This window comes from Miniopterus natalensis, chromosome 17, assembly GCF_054644295.1.
Source record: "Miniopterus natalensis isolate mMinNat1 chromosome 17, mMinNat1.hap1, whole genome shotgun sequence".
Lineage (NCBI taxonomy): Eukaryota > Metazoa > Chordata > Mammalia > Chiroptera > Miniopteridae > Miniopterus > Miniopterus natalensis.
Genome location: NC_142097.1, coordinates 29095567 through 29116147, shown reverse-complemented (window position 1 = coordinate 29116147; position 20581 = coordinate 29095567). Strand labels below are relative to the sequence as shown.

Genomic DNA, 20581 nt, shown 5'->3' with positions numbered 1-20581 from the left:
GATTAGTACTTGTAAGGTTTTAGAAGAGTGTCTGGCATTTGATGAAAGCCCTGTAGTAGATATCTTGTCACTCTAGGCTACATCTCTCCTCTTAGGTTAGTCCCACACGTCCAACTGCCTCCTTGACCATCTCATTTGGATATTTCACAGGGGTTTCAAACTCAGGTACAAAACTGAGTTCACCATTTCTCCTCTCACCCCTTAAACCCACCACAGATTCTGATTTTGAAACAATATTAGATCTATTAGAGAGTTACACAGCCATTCATATCACAGCTCTTGAAAAAAAACCTCAGAATCCTCCAAACTCCTTCCTTCCCAGTATACGGATATCCGATTTCTATAGATGGCTACTGCTCAACTATGTCCACTTCTCTGATTTCTTTGACAAAACCCAATTCAGGCTCCTTTGGTCTCTGACATGGATGATTTTACAAAGCCTTCTAATTGGCTTTTCCAAATTTGTTAATATGCTCTACCCTTTCCTCCACTGAGAGCACCAATCAATCATCCAACCTACTTAATGTGGTCTATGGTTACCCATCACTTTTAGCATGGAGACCAAATCCTCTATGTAGACTAGCCGGCCTGCATCATCCAGACCCACCTGCCTCCAGAGACCCAGCTATTTCCTGCTCTTCTCTTGTCCCAATGTTTTACTTCTATCTGATCCACTGAATGATTCATATTCTTCCTGCCTCACTGTCCTCACATATTCTGTTCCCCATTTGCAATGCTCCCTCCAACCCGTTCTTATGAACTCAGCACAGATACTGCTTCTTTAATAAGCATGTCCACGACACCCAGGAGGGACCAGGCATCCCTATTACAGACCTATAATCTCCCCCTCATAGCCTGCATCACAATGAAAATTAAATAATTATGTAATTCTTAATAGGTGAGTTTCTCCATTAAGAAGGAAACTCTATAGAGAAAAGCGCTGTGCTTGTCTCATTTAAAACTGTATTCCTAGTGTCTACCTCAATCATTGGCTCACATAAAAATAGTGTTCTCTTTTTTTCACTTTACAAGTCCCAAATGAGATGACTTGTTTTCAGTCCTTGTAAAATTGTGTGTGTGAGCCACATCAGGGTGGCTGCACCAGAATGTCATGACTCTAATGTTTCATACCAGAGAAATATCACAATATTACATACAGAAAACATACAATTGTTTTTCAATGCAAACTCCTGGGAAATTTTCCAGGAAATGTTGGTCTTGTGTAACTTCAGTTGATATGCTATATAATTTTTTGGAGATAAGATATATATGTATAATAGAATTCAGCTGCCCCCAAAGATGATTTATGCCTTGGATGAGTTGGTTGGAGCCAGTTTCTAAGTTGTATTAGATAGGCTAAGTTATCTGTTGTTGTTAGATTTAAGTTAAGACAGTGAAATTATCATCAGCTTGGCTGACAACACTTCTTTTTCTGTCAGAATATCAGGCCTTGAATTTTGATCTACTGAATGTGATTTCATGTCACGAGTATAAACAATTTTTTAAAAGAGGAAATGGGAAGTGAGATAAAATTTTAAAAATAAAACAGTGCCTTATACCACCTCAATGTTCAACCCACCCATCCATAACTGTCCCGGCCCTTATGGTTTCCGTGGGGTTTCTATCCTGTATGAGTCATTGCCCAGGAGCTCGTTTGGAGGTTATACTACTTATTTAATCACTCTTTGCTGTCCAGAGTCCAAGGCTGAGTCAAATTCAGTAAAGAGACCAATACAAACTAGAAACAATCTCATTTTGTTCCTAACAGATTTTCCCATGCGATATTAACAGTAGTCAATACTGATCTATCTACCTGCTTAAATTCCGCCCCTTCCTCAGTTAGCGTGCTGTCCTAAGAAAGTTAAAATGGAAAGTTTTGAAATGGAAACCAAAATAAAATTTAAAAGGTATGTTCAGAAAACTGCTGAATCCATTATTTAGGAGAAATGGATGCTCCTTTTAAAAATAGCAGCAGCCTCTTATCTGAGCCTATTCAAAAGTTTTGTATCAACAAAAATAAGTTAACTGGCAATATTTAAGCTCTTTCATCTAAATAGACACTGAACCATCTGGGTGACAAAAAAATCTCCACTGAACAATTTTTTTTTAAAGTGGAGGTTTATAATCAATCATGGTATTATTAATCATACCAGATTAAAAAAAAGAAAGTTGGGAACCAATAAAGCTCTGGGCACCTTTCCTTGCCTGTAAATCTGAAATACGTATACTTCCCACAGTTTGTTGGACGCCAAGAAGCAAACTTAGTGTTTTACTCAGCCCACTCTTTACAGCAAAGCCAAGCCACAGATTCCAGAGAAGAGGCTGTCCCACATATTGGTTCTCTGGTTTCCTCATAGGATTGTTTCAGAATTTTTCCAGGTGAGTTTCTAGTAAGAAAACAAACAAAAACTACAACTTGCCTATTTGTTAGAAAAGATAGAATAGCTACACACACTTAGTTCACCATGTGCAGAAGGCAGATCATCTCCTGTTGGACAAACTGCCTGTAAAATGAGGACATTCTGTGTCTTTTTCTTGAGTAGATGGTGCTATTTTGAGGTGGATGAAGAAATATCTTGTCTATCAGTAATCTCCATGTACAAACCCAAGTGGTCTCATTTGTCAGAGTCTTGAATAGCACTGTCAGTGTTCTTGAACCAAGAATTTATCCATTTTTCAAAGCCTTCAATGTTATCCCCAGATTCATTTTTCTTAGCTTCTCCAAAAAGTTTGTAGATCCCTCTCCTTCCAAAGTGATCGCCCCAGCTGGCCACTGTGCAAAGGGGAATTTGACCTGCCACTGTGAACTAAGTTTCAGATAGACAGTGAAATGTACAACCAATCGTTTATCAGACTGATACAGCCCAGAATTGGCTAACTCAGTTCTCAAAAGACTCCACATTTTGCATTAATAGCAATGTTTGTGGATTAGACACCAAAACGATTAAATTCTTCATTGATTTTGCATATGTACACATTCTCATGTTCTTATCTTCTCAGGATAGGATTTCTTTTCTTTCCTTTTGTTTTCTTTTGCAGCTAAATTGTATACTCCTTTGTGAATCAACTATTTTTGGAAAAAGAACACAGTTTTGGGGGGTTAGCATTGCTATTTGAAGGTGTTTAAAATTGTCATTTCCTGCTATTGAATATTCTCAGAAGAAGACAACCAGTCTTTTCACTGATTTTCTTGCAGTGTCATGATTTGAAAAGACATTAGTCTGTGTCCTATGTGTGAACTTACTAATTTTATTATTGAAAATTATAGCCAAATATCTTTCATAAATCAATAATGCCTGGCATAGGTGGGTAGAATAATCTAATAGTATGTTTTTATGTATTTATCTAAATCAAACAAACCCAAAAAGAAGGCCCTAAAATTTCACAATATACTAACCCCACATCCTTGTGTCTCCCTAAGATGAATAAATAAATCTCTCAGACTGTTTAGAGATAAAAGAAAAGAGGGAAGTTGCATGTAGACTAGGTGCTATGAATGAACACACATTTCTGTGGGTTTTCTGGGTATGATAGAGTCTGTTGTAACTCACTAAAGCTAAACCAGAATGCCAATTAACAATACAATTTGCTGAAACCTATGTCTTCTGGGAAACCTGGAATAAATTCACTCCTAAACTATAAGGATATAAACAGTAGTGTCGAACCACAAATGGGCAGAAGTCACTGACCTCCTATATTATGGAAAGATAAACAACCTTAGTAGAATGAGGATAATATGTTTTTTATCTATATCCGAGGAGATATTTATTGATTTTTTTAGAGAGACAGGAAAGGAGAGAGAGAGACATCGATATGAGAGAGAAATATTGATTGCTTCTCTCTTATACCTACTCCAACAGGGGATCGAACCTGCAACCTAGGTATGTGCCCTGACTGGGAATCAAACCTGCAACCTTTTTGGTGTGTGGGAAGATGTTCCAACCAGCTGAGCCACCTGGCCAGGGCAGGATAATTTATAGCTATGAAGACTTAACTGAGAAGATATGAGTGAGTTCTCTGTAATAGAAACCAACCAAGGACATAGTGAAGCTCACTTTGATAGTCTTATAAAACTCCCCAGAGAGCCAAATTCTCTCACAGAAAGTCCAAGGACAGTGGATTGCCTCAGTCTAATGCTCTTGCTGCTCCTCCGGACCAGTGTCTTATCTCTCACCATATTTCCTACCTTCAAACTAAAATCCTGCAAGTTTAGAGCATGGAGAGCTCAAGAGCATTGTCTAATCTAAATCCCCCTGTGTTATTTCTCCAATGCTGAATATGAGGACCCCAAATTTTAGTGACTTTTTCAGTATCACACAGTTGTTATTTTTATGTAGAATTATTATTAGACCGATGACAAAACCATGGGCTCCTTGATTGTAGGGTCTTTGTCTTCTTCGTCTATGAATTCCTAGAACTCATCACAACACCATATACACTGTAGACAGTTATTTTAGCATGAATAATCTATTAATAATACTTCCTGGTTACTTAAATAGCTTTTATTTCTTTAACCAGTCATTCTTAAAATGTGGTCCTGGACCAGTAGCATCAACAACATGTTAGATTTTCTTAGAAATGTCCATTCTTAGGCCCTGTTTTAGTCCCCTAGGGTTTCCATAACAAATACCATGGACTGCTTGGCTTAAAGAACAAGATTTTATGTTCTCGCAGTTCTGCAGGCTAGAAAGTCCAAGATCAAGATGCCAGCCAATTGGGTTTCTGGGAAGAGGTCTCTTGCTGGCTTGCAGACAGCCATCTGCTTTCTCCATCATGGAAGGCGGGGAGAAAAAGCTCTGGTGTTTATTTCCCTTGTTATTAGGGCACCAGTCCTGTTGGATTAGGGCCCCCCCTTGTGAACTCATTTAATCTTTATCGCCTCCTCACAGGCCCTACCACCAAGTACAGTCACATTGGGGGTTATGGTTTCAAGATATGAATTTCAAGGGGACACAAACATTTAGTTCATAACAGGCTCCAACCCAAAGGTAATGAACCAGAAACTGGGTTTAATACGACCTCCAGTGATTGCGATGCACACTAAAATCTGAGAGCCAACGCTAATGAGTGGTGTTCAACCCTAGTTATCCATTAGAACTACCTAAGGAATTTCTAAAACAATGCCAATACCTGGGGCTCACCCCACAACAATAAATTTAAAATCTCTGTGTGTTGATATGGGGCACTGATATTTTTTTAAAGCTCCAAGATAATTCTTATTTGTAGCAAAAGCAGCAAACCAGCATTTTTATTCCAAACTCTGTATGTGTGCATATACATATATATTTGTATGTAAAATATAATAATAATAAATATAAAATATCTCTCATTTTGGGGGAGATGTATCTTGATCTATCTATATATATCCCTCAACAAGTAAGACATTAAAGTCAGGCATTAGAGAGCAAATGTTATTTTTGTCCTTGCTTTCGCTTTTCCACTGACATTTTAGGTAGGTTAAGTGACTTCTCTGAGACTCTGTTTTCTCTTGTGTAGGTTGCTATGGAGTTTAAACAAGTTCACACACATAAATTGCCTTGCAGAACGCCTAGCATATAATAGACAACAAATAATTTTACTTTTCTTCCCTCTTCTCCCTAAAGGTATTCATACCTACATTTAAGTGATATTGTAAGAGTTGCTTTATCTAGATGTATTCCAGTTGACTTGTGAAAGCAAAACTTGGAACACTATTTTTAATAGCATTTCTAACCATGTTGTTGTATAACTTCTGTCCTAAGGACTGATTCTTTTTTTCTGTGTTATTTCACTACTTGTTATTTCACAGTTGTCTGAGAAGCAGAGGAATAGTTAAAAATAGAAATAACATTGAACTGTACCTTGTTCATTTGATATTTCAGTCGTGAGCATCCCCAGTATCATCTGTTATTTATTAGTAAGGACTTGTGAAAAGCCTTGGACCTCCCTCCCTTCCCAGAACATTGCATTTAAATGAGCATAGCAATTCAGAGTAAAACACATCTTTATATTTTACCAACAACCCCTTGACTTCCTCAAGAACATTAGTGCTCTGAAAGAAATAATTTTCATTTACCTTGACGCACAGTACAAGTTGTCCTAAATAATTTGTCATAAAGGTCTTTTTGCAGAAGAAAAAAAAACACTAGGAAAGACTATTTCCCATTATAGAGGTAGAACGACCCGGGCTATAGATGAGAAAGTGATTTATATAAATGAAAGAACATACCTAGACCACAGAGAAAAATTCTTCTGGGGTGATTATAATGAGCTTGATTATGTCTGCTTGCTATTTCAATAGAAATCAAAAACCCAACTGACCTTCCCTAACTCTCAGCAATATTTTGAGTAAAAACCATGAAGAGCTATCTCAGGTACTTTGGAAAAATAAAGTATTGTCAACACATTGCAAATATCTCATTTCGATCATTGTTAGACTGTCACAGTGGAAAGAAACTTAGACTGGGAATATGGAGACTTAGTTTTATTATTATAAATAGATAATAAACTAGTAATAAAAGTAAGTTAGTTTCTGGGTCTCGATGGATTTATCTATAAAGTGAGAAAACTTTACTGCATGACCTCAAACACCACTTTCAAGCTCTAATGTTCTGGAATGCAATAAGACTCATCAAAAGTTTGCTCATTTCCATAATAGTTTGCTTTGGAAATTCTTAAATCATTGATCATCGGTTTGATATTTAAAGAGCTGCCAAAGCTTACCTTCAAGGGCATTTGAAGTCTGCATATAAAGTTGGAGAGTTATGAAAACACTCCAGTGATAACAAGGCTATTTAATTTAAAATAAGCATGTGTTTGGATATTACCCAGGACACTAAAAAGGAAATGAAAGTAATGGTCCAATGGCCTGAATTCATTAGGTTCTGCCTGAGGAAGGATTTACATACATCTTACGTGAAAGGGGGGGAAGAGAAATCGACCTCCTTCCCCACCCCTCCTGAATGCCTAAAAAATGCCATTGTTTAATATTTAATGAATGCCTACAAGCAGATGGCAGAAGCCAAAATATAATTAGCAAGGTCAGTACAGAGGGCAGGCCAGGAGGACCAGTAGAGTATGTGGTACCACTGAGGAGGGACCAAAAGACTCCAAACCTATGGGATGCTGCAGAACATTTCCCTTGAAATATTAGAGGCCTTGGGCTTCCTTTTGGCCAGTTTCTCTTTTTCACTTTAAAATTAAGGGAAGAAGGAAAAGGTGCATTTGTCTGACGCAAAAATTAAAACACAAGAATAACGCCCGTAGGTTACAAATAGTTCATAAAATTGCAAGGAAACTTTTACCAAGACCAACTTTAGCTCCTCAAGAAAACTGGAGGCACGGGGCTCACAGAATTTCAATATCACCCTTAACAAACCTACAGCCACGCTTCCCAGTTAGGAACACGGAGGTTCCATGAGGACTGCCCAGGGCTGAAAATGCAGAGCACATCCCAGGCCATGTTCGGGGGGAGCAGAGCATCTGCAGAAGGACAGGAGTGAGGCAGAGGGAGGAATGGGTGCGGGGGCTGGGCGGGCGGGAGGGTGGAGAATTGGCCAGTGCACCGTAAGGCAGAAGCTAATTATGTGCGCTTGGGCTAGTGGGGCTAGACGAAGAGAGCTTTGAAGAGATGTGGAGTATTACTGAAAAATTAGCCAAGCTCCTTGAGATGCAATTAACAGTCATTTTGCCCTCCTTGACCAGGTTTACTTCATTTTCTAAAACTTTTTTTTTTTTTGGAGTAAGGTTAATATTTGGAGAAGCATTAGTACATTAAAACATAGCATTTTGGGACTTCTTATGCATTATTAATGACTTTTAGAGTGTTACCCAACTTCTTATTTGTCTTCCGAACAGGCTAATGTAAAGAATGACCCAGAAAGTTCAAAACACCCTAATCACTTTTGTACCCACAGAAATGAAATTAGTTTTTGTTCATAATGATTAACTGTTTACAGATTTATGGTCTGTAATTGATCTCTCACCATCTTCTGAATGTACCTAGGATTTTTTTTTCTCAAAAGTACCAATGTGTCATAAATAGTCTCTTTATCTTAATTGTAGGAATAGTTACACGTTTCTATGAATCAAAAAACATCAAACTGTATGCTTAAGAAGTGGATTTTATATTGTGTGTATATTTTATCTCCACAACCATGACATTTTTTAAATGCCCAGAACTTTTCATAAATGTATGTAGTAAAAGAAAAGCTAATATCAGTAAAAGTTAAATAAGTTGTTTCAAAAATCAGTTTTGAATCACTTATACGTGTTCATGAAGCAAAATTCAAATGATACAAAAAGGTATATGCTGAAATCTCTCATAACTATTTCCCTACCTACCCAATGGCTTCCTGGAGGACAGCTGTGATTGTACTTTCATGAATATATTTTTAGTGAAAATATTCTTTATTTATGCAACTATAGTATATACTACTCCGTGCATGTACATTCATGTGTGTGTTGCCTACACACAATAGGAACACACTCTACACCTTGGTTTCTGTACTTAATATATTTTGGAGATGATTCCATACCACTGCACCTAGAGCAGGCTCATAGCTATTCCATTTTAATGTGCTATAAAAACATCGTTATTCATTCTCTTTTACATTATCATTTAATATTTGTCTCAATCTATTGCTAATCTTTTTGCTAACTATAGCAAAAATTAATATACTTCCAGGTGTGTGTATATATGTAGAATTAAGTCCTAGGAGTAAAACATTGGGTCAATGAGTATGTGCATATTTAATAGACGTTGCAAAATTTTCCTTATAAGACTTATAGTGCTTTATATTCCTGTCTACAGTTCTGATCACCTATTTATCTATATTCTTGCTAATAACAGAATGCCATCAAGCCTCTTTTGGCTAACTGGATAGCCATAGTATTATAGTCATGTTTGCATTTATCTCAACATGAGTAAGAAGGAGCAGATTTTCATAATTTTTTAAAACTCGGAATTTCTGGGTGGTAATTAAACCAAAGATTATTTTATAGCAACTCATTAAGTTGCAGATTTATGCTTTCATCCCTTATTTGTAATTAGTGTTTTCAAAAGCTCCATTTCCTAGTCTCACTTTCATCTTCGCTTCTAGGTGATGTTTAGATTTAGCCAGACTAGTGCGCTTGCACATGATTGCTTCAAGAAAGAAATTAGGCAGAGGTCATATTTCAAAACTATGCTTCTGCTTTTTGTGCTGTCAAATATGGTTATAAAGGTATTGCAATTTTCTGTGACAGCCTTAGGAAAGGTCCCAGTCACCAGTCATATGCCTCGGACACTGGACACAAAGTCCCCTTTTGGCTGATATCTCTTGCAGATGCAACATAGCCCTGCAGCAACGACAGTGTCACCGATCCCTTGAAATGTTTTACATTTTGGTCAACAGAACACTGACTTATCGAGCATACCTATAAATATTGGGCTGATGTATTTTCCTACTTTTTTAAAAAAAAATTATGAATGAGGTGAGTTATCCCTGGACAAACTATCTCCAGGGGTCTCCAGGGAGAGGAAAAAGATCTCAGGCTCTGAGGAATTTTCCCAAGTTCTGATTGAAGCCCCTTGAGGCTCAGGGTTGTATATTATGTGTGTAATTTATTTTAGCTCTATTTCTCCCCAGCCAACAGGAAAGCAAATGCTCTCCTTCACCTTGCCGCACTGACAGACTGCTTCCTACAAGTATGGTAGGTCTTCGTGTTTTCTCATACAGCACCTCCTCCCTAATATTCTATGTTAGCCAATGAAATTCAAAACAAGTTCTATGGCCAGCTTACACTACCTATATCCATTGTTCCAAAGCAAGGGTTGTTCATTTTGACTCTTGGGATAAGTCAATTTACGTCAGAGAGCTGTGCAAGGCTAGCTGGGATCCACAACAGTAGACATCTCTTCTGGCATCTCCTAAATTTTATTGACAATATTGTTCATTTTTTTCTGAGCACAAGGAGCAGCAGCCCATAACTCTACCATCTTATTAACCCCCATTTCATTCGCTTTTAATAATGTAAAGTGCTTGTTTCATAAGCACATCAAAAAATATAAGGGCATTTGTTTCATAAGAGTAGTTTGGGTTAGAAAAGTGATTTCAGATATATTCATTTTTAGCACCAGAATTTGTCAAATATGACTATCATAAAATAAGAAGGGAATTGGAGCTGCTGGGAACATATGTCTAGCCTTTTCAAGTTTATTTTTTTTAATTAAACCTATTTTTTCCTTTCCAACAAATGTCCCTTTGGAGTCCAGTACACACAAAAATTCATAGTGATAAAAAAAAATCATTGCTTTAATGTCCCTTTTTTATTCCTTTGTCCCTTTTTAAATCCATCATTGGTTTCCAAACACGAGTCTAATGCATAGAAATCACTTATTAAAAATATATATGCCTGAGTTTTATCCCAGGACACATGGATAAGAATCTCCAGGCGTGTGGCCCTTACAAAATGCTTTAGTAAGCTACTCAGGTGATTCTGATGCCCAGTCAATTCCGAGACCCACTGTCCTAGATTATGGAATCTGAAGCCATCAAAAAATTCAAAGTCCAACTTAAGAGTCTTGGAATAATTTCAATTTTACACCACCAATAAGGCATAACAGCCAAACTTGAAGGCCAACAACAATAGCGTGTCTCTAGATTCTCTACGTATGAATATATTAATAAGCTTACACTGAGGCTAATCTCTGGTAGCACATAACATAAGAGCAATTCAGGCCCAACAAATTTAATTTTACCTAATTTTAAAAACATAGCATTTGGGATATTGTTTAACATCTGCTTTCAGCAGAGTGACAAAATGAGGTGACTGGGTGTATCTCAAAAGGCAAACTTGTTATTTATAAAGAAATACAACATTTACTCATGGGGGGCGGGGGGCACAGACGGAGAAACTATTCTGAGAAGAAAAGAAACTGGAAATGTCTACCATGAATTCAAGCATTTGGCAGTTATTTTGACAGCGTGCAGAAGAGAAAAGCTAAACATTTGGATTTAACAGAGACCAAAAAAAGCGTATTTGTCTGTTTGGGGATTCACACTGCTTGCACTCAGAAATCACACAGAATATAACACTGGAAAGACATGACCCAGTGAGAGGGTTTGGGCCATATTATTTAAATAGAAAGTGTAGTTGCTATGCACTAAGTACTCTGCTCGGAGTTTCTTATAGGTGATTTCAACCAACCCTTGTAACAACTCCGTGAGTTAAGTATCATCTCCATTCAACAGATGAGGAAACGAAGGGTCCGTGGTGTTAAGCTACCCAAAGTCACACTGCTAAAAAGCAGCAAAGGTCACACTTGGAGTCCACATAACTCTTTCAGTGCTTTTTCTGCGAAAATGAAATCCCCTACTATTTTGTTATATGTGTTGGCCTCTCTTAGACTGTCCCCTCTTCGGGAATTTGGCCTTCATTTATTTCTCCGGCATCTCTGATCTCCTTTTTCGTTCTCTGGGACATCTTTTCATAACTGGTCATTCCTACTTCACCTTATTTCCAACCACCAGAAACATGCAACCTCCTTGGGATCTTAGAGTAATGTCAGTAACATGTGAGGACAGAGAGATACCAAGTGGAGTCTTAAGAAGATAGATCAGCTTTGTGATGCCTGCTGGAACAATGAAAAGAGGGAATGTGCTGTTTAAAGTCTGTTCAGAGAGGTAAACATACACAATTTACACAAAGGTTAACAGTCCCTTTCTCATTCCACAATAGAATCCGGATTTATGCCTACCTGCCTTCCAGTTGTTGTGAAAACTACACCCCATAATAAAAAATAGCACCTTTTCGAGAAAGAGAAAAAATGAGATTATGGATGAAAACATGAGTTTCAAGATGGAAAGTCTTGCCCTCAAGGACCACATTCAGTAATCTTGTTTAATTTTTTTTTTCTTACAAATTATTCATATTTTGTGTGACAAAAAGTACAGATTCATTAACACTGGGAAGGGAAAAAAAAAAAACACACCACCACCTTACCTGGATGCAGACATTCTTGAAACACAAGTCGCCATGCATTGGCCTCTCCACCTTCCAACAAACACCAATGGAACATAAATTCAGGGCTGACGTTCACCCTGCAAACAATGACCACCCGTCAGGATGTTGTGCAGCTGGCTTCCAGGCCGAGAGGTTGGTTTGCACAGGGGAGCTGTATGCTCATTAAATATTTTGACTATAAATCATAAAAGTCCAAAACCATCCTATCCAAATTTAGAAAGTAAACAGGACACTAGTAAATTCCTTCATTAATTCATCAACAATTAAACAAAAATGAGATCACTATTAAGGTCCAAATGAGTTTGAGGTACACACCATAAAATCTTTTTCTGTGCTGTTTATTGCAGTTACATCTGTGTGTCATTTTAAGCTTATTAAGAATGCCAAGGAGCGTGGTGCAGGCCTGGGGCGGGGAGCGGGTGGGGGTAGAAGGGGTCAAAGGGCAATAAAAGCGGGCATCTGTAAGTCTTTCAACAACAGAGATACAATTTTTTAAAATAAAGTATTTAAATAGCTAAAAAAAGGAATGCCGAAGAGCAATATGGAGCTTGCTTTTAGATACAACAAAATGAAAACCCTGTCTTGGATCTTGACAAGCTATTTTAAACCTGTTCCCTCAAAAGTAACATTCACCTCATTTTAATACCTGTATTAGAGGCTTTTTATAGAGGTTGAACGAAATAAACCAGTACCCAGCTCGTAGGTGCAAGAGCAAGGGTTAGCTACCGCCCTTTTTTTGAAACTACATTTTGAGAAGACAGAGGGCTTCAGAGGCTCGTGTCTGTCTCTATTCACAGCAGAACCGCGCTGGGTTTCTCGTGCGTGTTGACCGTCATCCAAAGACACGGAGCGCTTGATGGCAGTCAAATAAATAGCCCGCCCCTTCCCCGCCAGGAGGCGAGGCACTAGTCTGAACTACTTTTCCTTTGGCAATTTGAAACCAAGAGCCCCAAACTAAATCACACATGTCAGAAATAATCCATTGTTTACTTTTACCTTTCATGTGCCATTTGAAAGATGGAAATAGGCATTTTATACATTATCAAAGTGGCACCGCACACTCGCTCACATTACTGATTTGAGAAACAGGAATTCCTGAAAGGAAATCAATTTCAAATATGGAGCAATGCTAAATCTTGCCACAGAAACAACAAATCTCTGACTAGACGTTTTGCAGATCGTCTGCCGTATCATTAATTTATGTCACGCTGCATGCAGCTACGTGACACCTTCATTTAGCACCGACCCTCGTGGCAAGGTTTTGTGCAAGATGCCGTCCAAAAGCAATAGCAATTAGTTTACAGCAGTGCTTGAGTACTTACGGGGCGTGGTTTCTAGAGACATGACAGGAGGCTCTAAGCTCAGAGGCACCTAGGGGCTTTGGAGTGGAGTCACCTCCTACCATAATGGTTCTGCTACGACCGTGTAAGCAGCCACTGCTGCTGCTGCATTCTGCAGTAAGCACCACCCTCACCAGCGCCCTTTCCACTCTCACCACTGTCCGTGTTACCACCACCATTTCCACTGCCTGTCTTCACGTCCCTTCTTTCTTCCTCCTTCAGAACCCCTTTGCCTCTGACGTGTTTTACAGAATTAAACAACAACACTGGGGTCCATCTCTTACAACCTCATGAATAACCTCCCCTCCAACCACTTTTCTTAATTTCTGACTCCCAACCCCCAACGTAGATTTCACGCAGCGACCTCTCAAGCAACTCAGTGTATCTGTACCTAAGAAAAGAACCACAAGGGAGGTATTTGCACGGTGCATTATTATTTAAAACGGATCCAGGTTTTCACCCATTTTAAGTTTTAGGTGACGACATACTTGAGCATAAGGTTGGCAGAGGGAAGGAAAATGCTTTTGCAACAATCAGCTTCCCTCTGGTGAGTATCCAGGTGTTTCTTTTATCTTCTTTTATAGCGAATCAATGCAATAGAGAAAAAGTTTAATCTATCATCATCTATACAGAGAGATTACCCATGGCAACAGTTTCAGCCAAAATATGAAAGCTTCTCCCCATCTGTGAGGTGATCAAGGGAAACTATAAGAGACACTCATGGGCCTTCCCTCTAGCATTATACGGTCCTCTGTTACGACCAACAGGCACTCCGTGTATTTTCAACTCTTATGAACCTAAATCTAGTTTTCACCCACTGAAAGGTTTTCCTCTTTTAAAATATGACCAAGAAGATGTTAACTTCGGGAATCCTACATTAGGATTTTAGCGCGAGGAAGCGGCTACTGGCAAAAGCCTAACGATTCTGTTGCAGTTTGGAATGTCTCCATTCCTGCTCACTTACAGGTTCTAGTTAATGAAGACAATAGACACTAAGTCAACAAGGGGAGTAAAGGAGGCTGTTGAAAACTCTGCGGGAAACCTGGGCTAGAGAATGTAGCCTGGACGTGAAGTCTCACTGTTGGCCTCCACATCGCGGAGCTGAAGACAAAGATGGCCAGGAAAACAGATCCAGAGACAAAGAAGCTTGGAACAGACTGGGGAATCTCGGAGGGAAGGAGGGTGGGGAGGGATTAACCAAAGGACTTACATGCCTAAAAGCATAACCCGAGGACACAGACAGTAGTGTGGGGAAGGCTAGGGTGGGGTGGACACGGGGTGGAGGGGACCGATGGGGGAAAAACAGAGGACATCTGTAATACTTTCAAAACTAAAGATAAATTAAAAAGAAAAGAAGATGGCCAGAACAAATGGGTAGCCTCAGCCACAGGTGGGCAAGAGCAGGAGTTATCCGCACCTAATCCCACTTCTCTCATCTCCAAGAGACCTCGTTCGGGGGGCCTGAAGCAGGAACTTGGACACCCTGTGTCGTTCATACTGATTCTTGCAGGAAAACACCACCACTCATCATGAAGAATGTGGCTTAATTAGACCGTTTCTCCTAGCAGAGGAAGTAAATAAGCTACAAGTTAGTTCTCAAGCTTAAAAAATATCCTTTGAGAGAAGAGCGGTAGCCAATACAAACTCCTTGAGGACGGGAGCAGGAGTCTCTCTTTTGTGGGGTCTCTCCTCCACGAGTGCAGGGGCGTAAAGGTACACGCCCCACAGAAATCAAGGGCACACATCCTTTGTCACCTCTTCACATCGTCCTGTGAGGAGACAGCAAAACCTGAGATAATGTTTAATATCCGCGAGTGAGCCATCCTTCAAAGAAGAATTCGTTTTAATCAACATTTTTTTCTCTTATCTGAATCAGGTGCCCTGGTACTTAATATGATCTTAAAGATAAAACCTGTCCCTCCACTTTGATTCACTAACTTCCCCCAATGTAAATATTCTAAGTAGATAATATTCTTTCAATTATAACTGAAAGATAATACCCTTTCAGTTATAGTTAGAACCCTGGGTACTAGAGTTTGCTCTTCCTTCCCTAGCATTATATGGTCCTCTTTTAGAACTAACAGGAATTCTGTATATTTTTAAAGACTTTGAATCTGAATATAGTTTTCACTCACAGAAAGACTTTTCTTACTTTCTCTCTCTATATATATGTGAGAGGCTGCTTTGGGCCCGGCCTGGGCATGGCACTTACCACCTCCCTTATATTTTATTACAAAAATTCAGTCTCATGGCTGTAAGGAAAGCTGAGAAGTGTAGTCTCACTGTGTGTCGAGGGGAAAAGAAAACAGATTTACTTAGAGATCGTCTGTCTCTGTTACAAGATGTCGAACGCAGATAGATAAGTAATAACTGACTTAGAAGACAGAAGAAATCAGATCCCCAACCTGGCAGGGGGAAAGGAAGACAATAACACAGGGCAAAAAAATAAGGGGAGGTAAAGTGCAGAACTTCAGAAAGACTCAGAAATTAGGAGCACTAAGAACCTCTAAAACATACATATGAGGCAGGGCTGGAAAGAGGCAATTGCAGAAGATTTGCTTACAACAGAAGGTAGATCCGCCAGACACCTTGCTCCACTGTCTACCCTCAACTCCTGAAAAATAACTGACTTTATTTTATAGAGATGTCTGTGCTTCTGAGAACAGAAATGAGGTACCATACAAATAAGAAGTTAATTTTTGAAAGTCAATGTACATCACTGTGGACTACTAGAGCCCTTTTACCTTCACTAAGCTCAAAAACCACTAGCAACTAGGATTATACCACACCCACCTCCAGATAGCTACATGAATATTATTCTCTGGGCACAGGCCCAAAATTAAGTGCCTACTGATATTCAATTATGGGAAGATTTTTCTAATAAAAAAATGCTAATAATTCTTGTCTAATAATTCTCTAGATATGATTTGTCTACATGATGAGTGCCCTCATCACTGAGTTCTAATTCTAAATCTCCAATCATCTTTTCTACGGTTTTCTCTGAAGTAGGCACCATCAACCAAGGATCAACATACATTGGAAGAAATCCCGGAATGTGAAAGACGCAGATCAAAACTAACAGAACAAGTGACCTTGGAAGAAAGACAATACACAGAACAGAATAAAAACATTTTTTAAATGCTTTAAATGCTCTACTATATCCTAGATGAGATCAAATTGAGCATACATTGAAAAAGAACTGGATATCCTCAGAGAGAGAAAACGTAGCATACGTATAAAAAGGAACATTCAGACAATAGAACGTTTAGAAGGTTAAAACATTAATAGCAGAAATTATATAATAATTGACACGAAGTAAAGGGGCAAAACAAGTTGGTCAATAGCAAATGCTAAGCATCAGTCCCTGCCTCTGCTCTTCACATCCCATTCACAAGCTTCTGTAGAAGGTCTTGACTAAGCTACTGGAACATTTATTAGAGAATTAGACCATGTACCAAAGTGAAGCGACTTATATTGAATTGTTTGCTCCCCCGCCCCCAATTATTCATGTTAAGCAAATGTCTGTCTCCTTCCCCATGTTTCATCTTCACATTCGCTGTGTGTTGCAATGTGGTGTGGTCCAAAGAGCACCGGCTTAACATTGGAAAATAAGAGGATTTATCTGTGATCTGACGCTTCAAATGCGCAAACTTGGTCAACAACAAACTCCTTAAACTTCAGTTCTCCGTCCTGAACGAGAGAGCTGATGAGGCCTATTCCATATGATTACAGTGGGAATGAAATACGACAAAGTGTTTCACCTGTTCCACACAGTGACTCGCATAAACAGCAAGAGGCTACACAGCATGAGGGCTGTTTTTCCCTTTCTCCCTCATCAGAGTGTGTGAGATTCTCTATCAGAGTCCATGGAAAGGGAAACCCGGTGTCATCTGTATTACAACACATAGTCCTTGAAGGGAAACATTTGTGGGAGGGAAGCATTTCTTTCACTTAACCAATTTCTTGCCATTAGAAAAAAATAAACAGATTCGACTGACAATTTTACCAACGGAATGGCTCATTCTGTTTGCCACTGTCTCCTTGTAATCTAAATTAATTAGTAGCTAAGTGGATTCAGTCCCTCTTCCTTTTTGGTTTTATGGTTCAAAAAGCTAATAAAGACATAAGCACCTCTATGATGTTTCAGAGAAAGTAAGTGGTTGTTTGATTTCCAAGGGCAAGTCCATAGTTGTCTCTTTATATATGTTAACTTCCCATGCGGGGTATCTTTCTTGTCCATACAGTGAGGACTGAAAGAATTACACTCCTTTCATGGGTGACTACTATTGAATTAGTAACCATTATCTTTATGAGTTCCGTGTCTAACAAATGAAGCTCTTCTTAGCCTTCTCAGGGACCGAAGTCTAGTCAGTGAACAAAATTGTTTTCCTGCTTTCATCGAGCCCTATTACTCATAGCATTTCGCCTTATACACTCTGTGCCATTGAACAAATTGCTAGAATTTTGAAGGCAGCCAAAATGCAATTTTCTTTCCGTTTCTAATGCTTGTCTGAGAAACTCGTTACAGAAGACTGCAAGGTCATGGGTCCAAGCCCACACATCATGTGGGAGGAAGGCCCTGGTTACTCCAGAAACCACACTGTTCCCCCACACTCAGCGCTCACCAAGCATTCAGGTTAGAAAATGGAATTCTCTCTCTGCAGCTAAATATACAGTCGGAAATCACACCTGTGAGGCAGAAGCTGAGGTTTTTTAGCCCAAACACAGATCCCAGAAAGGACACACAGGGCAGTGTTGACTACCTTCCCCTCCCAGCTGCACAGTACTGGTCTGTCGGTGACCTGAGAGTGGGCTCGATCCCCAGTCGGGGGCATGCAGGAGGCAGCCGATCAATGATGCTCTCATCATTGATGTTTCTCTCTCTGAAATCAATAAAGATATATTTTAAAAAAAGAAAAAGTTTTCAAGTATTATACAAGTCAGTATTACCTAGATAGTGAATGTTCATGTTAAAAAATGTAAATTTGCAAAGAGAATTATTTATAAAAATCACCTACAATTCAGCCACTTAGGTATAAACAGTAGTAACATATTGTTGTGTACACCGGAAGATTTTAATACATAAATACATAAGTAAACACACATATACATATGTGTGATTAATTTTTATTAATATGAGTTCATTCCATATGTACTGTTTTATAACATCCATTTTCCATGAGAAATGGATACTGAAAACCTTTCCAGGTCAATAAATGGACCTGCTGTGACAGAAGGAGTTGATTTGACTAGGTTGTCGTTAAAAAATAATTGTCTGAATTGGAAGACTGAAGCATTGGCTACTGTTTGTCGGGTTATATTTTGGGACTGTTGGCTGGAGAAAAAGCTAAGCAATTGGCCAAATTGGTTAAGCTGACACCAAGGAGGGGGGAAAAAATCAAAACAAAACATGTTTCTAAAATATCAGCATCACTTTCTAATGTTTCGTGTTAGACGCTGCTCATGGATTTGCCTTCCCTTCCACAGAAGGTCACGACCAGCGAAAGATGTTGTCTAACAGTCATCACAGAATACCTAAGGCAAGAGGGAAATGTAGCAAAGAGAACAATAAGGAACATGCAGGAAAAAGGTATTTTCTATTTGATAGTATTCACTCGTTTTCATTGTTATGATAATTAAAACGTGTTGACAATAAAGATGCAGTGCTGTGTTCCAGACGCATTTCTGAAGCACACGAATTCGGAATCGATGCAGAGGTAGCAAAGGGCACAATATTATACGGCCAGTTTTTTAGAAGTCAGCATTTAGAAAATATATTAACACATAAAATGCTTACATGGGCTGTAAAATATCACAGAGTATAATTACTTATACATAAGTTATCACACAATATGATACCGCCTTGTTTTTGTTTATAATTATTACAAAACGTTTACCTACGAAAATTGCATTCTAATTATGTAGATTTTTTTTAAAAAATATATGTGAACTGGGGCATGGTCTGCGAGTTTTAACATCACAGTCTATCAGACTGTTTAGCCCGGGGTTTGGCAACTACAAGCAGGCGGATATTTTGTGTTTGCGGAATTTTTTTAAACTTCACATTTATTTAATTTTGTTCACTGTGAACTTTTTCCTAAACTTTGAGCACGTCTGTTTTGCAACGTACGACTTAGTTTTTAAATATGGGACACTTCCCGAACTGGCGTGTCATCCTCGCCCCGGGGCCGTGCCAGTCCTCTCTGTACCCTTCCAACCGTGGCATATGTGCTGCCAAAGCGAGCACGCAACATGTGAATTTTAACCTATAGAGGTATTACCGTATAATTGAAAATATTCTGTTTAAAAAAATTGCTTTCTTTAAAGCACAAGGGAACACTGTGCTCCTGAAACTATCTCGGTTTGAATTAAAATGCGTTGACTGTTATCTGTGACAATAAAAACTTTGAGTTACTGTTTCCCTCGCTCTAGATTCTACAGGAATAAATAGCGTACTTTTCATATCAAGTAGAGACATACACTATTTTGGACAATTTAACCCACTGCATTTATGTAGCTATAAAGGGACTGCAGTACATTTTAATATCCCGTAGCAGTGCTTCCAGAGAATAAGAAATGCAAACAGTAAGAAGATATGCTTATTTTAAAAGCGTTCTCTGGTCCTGTACCCCCGCACTATGGTGCATAAAATGTGCTACAGTTTTGAAGTTAGAGGACGCGTAGTATGAAAAATTACATTTATCATTAAAACCTGCTTGTCATTTCTCTTAAAATCTTTCTACCTCGGTCGCCACGATGCTATCCCTAGATACTCTCTTTTAAAAACCCTGAGATAAACTCCGTAGCATATCAGAGCATCTTTTGTTAACTTGTATTATTGGAGAAAGGGCCCTGTGGCTTTTACAATCACACACCCAAGTCGTTTTAGGCTCAATGATTTTATCATCATTGTCACCGTTTCTTCCAATGGTTTATCTTCAACTACCAAAGCACAAATGGACTCGAAAGTGGAGCATTTCTCTATTAACGTTGCTTTCTACGGTTAAAGCAATCTTCTTCTTTAAAGCTATGAGAAAGGGGACAAGAAAACTACTCTGGGGTATATATTTACAGATTTGTCTCCTTTATCTAAGGACAATAAATGCATCTTCGTTTTAGAGGCTTTAGGCCTGTAATTTTATCATGGTAACTAGGCTTGATTTTCTATAACACCGTATGTTTTATGGCTAAGGATCCATTTAATTCAATAAACATTTTAGTGATATTTTTTTGGGGGGCCACGTATTTTCTTAAAT

General features: G+C 38.7%; 1 non-coding gene across 1 annotated transcript; it reads right to left on the bottom strand.

The window, feature by feature from the left end:
* Nucleotides 1-19465: 19465 nt before the first annotated feature.
* LOC148091274 (U6 spliceosomal RNA) lies at nt 19466-19572 on the bottom strand. The gene has a single exon (XR_015715967.1). It is a non-coding gene; the product is annotated as a U6 spliceosomal RNA (small nuclear RNA).
* Nucleotides 19573-20581: the final 1009 nt, after the last annotated feature.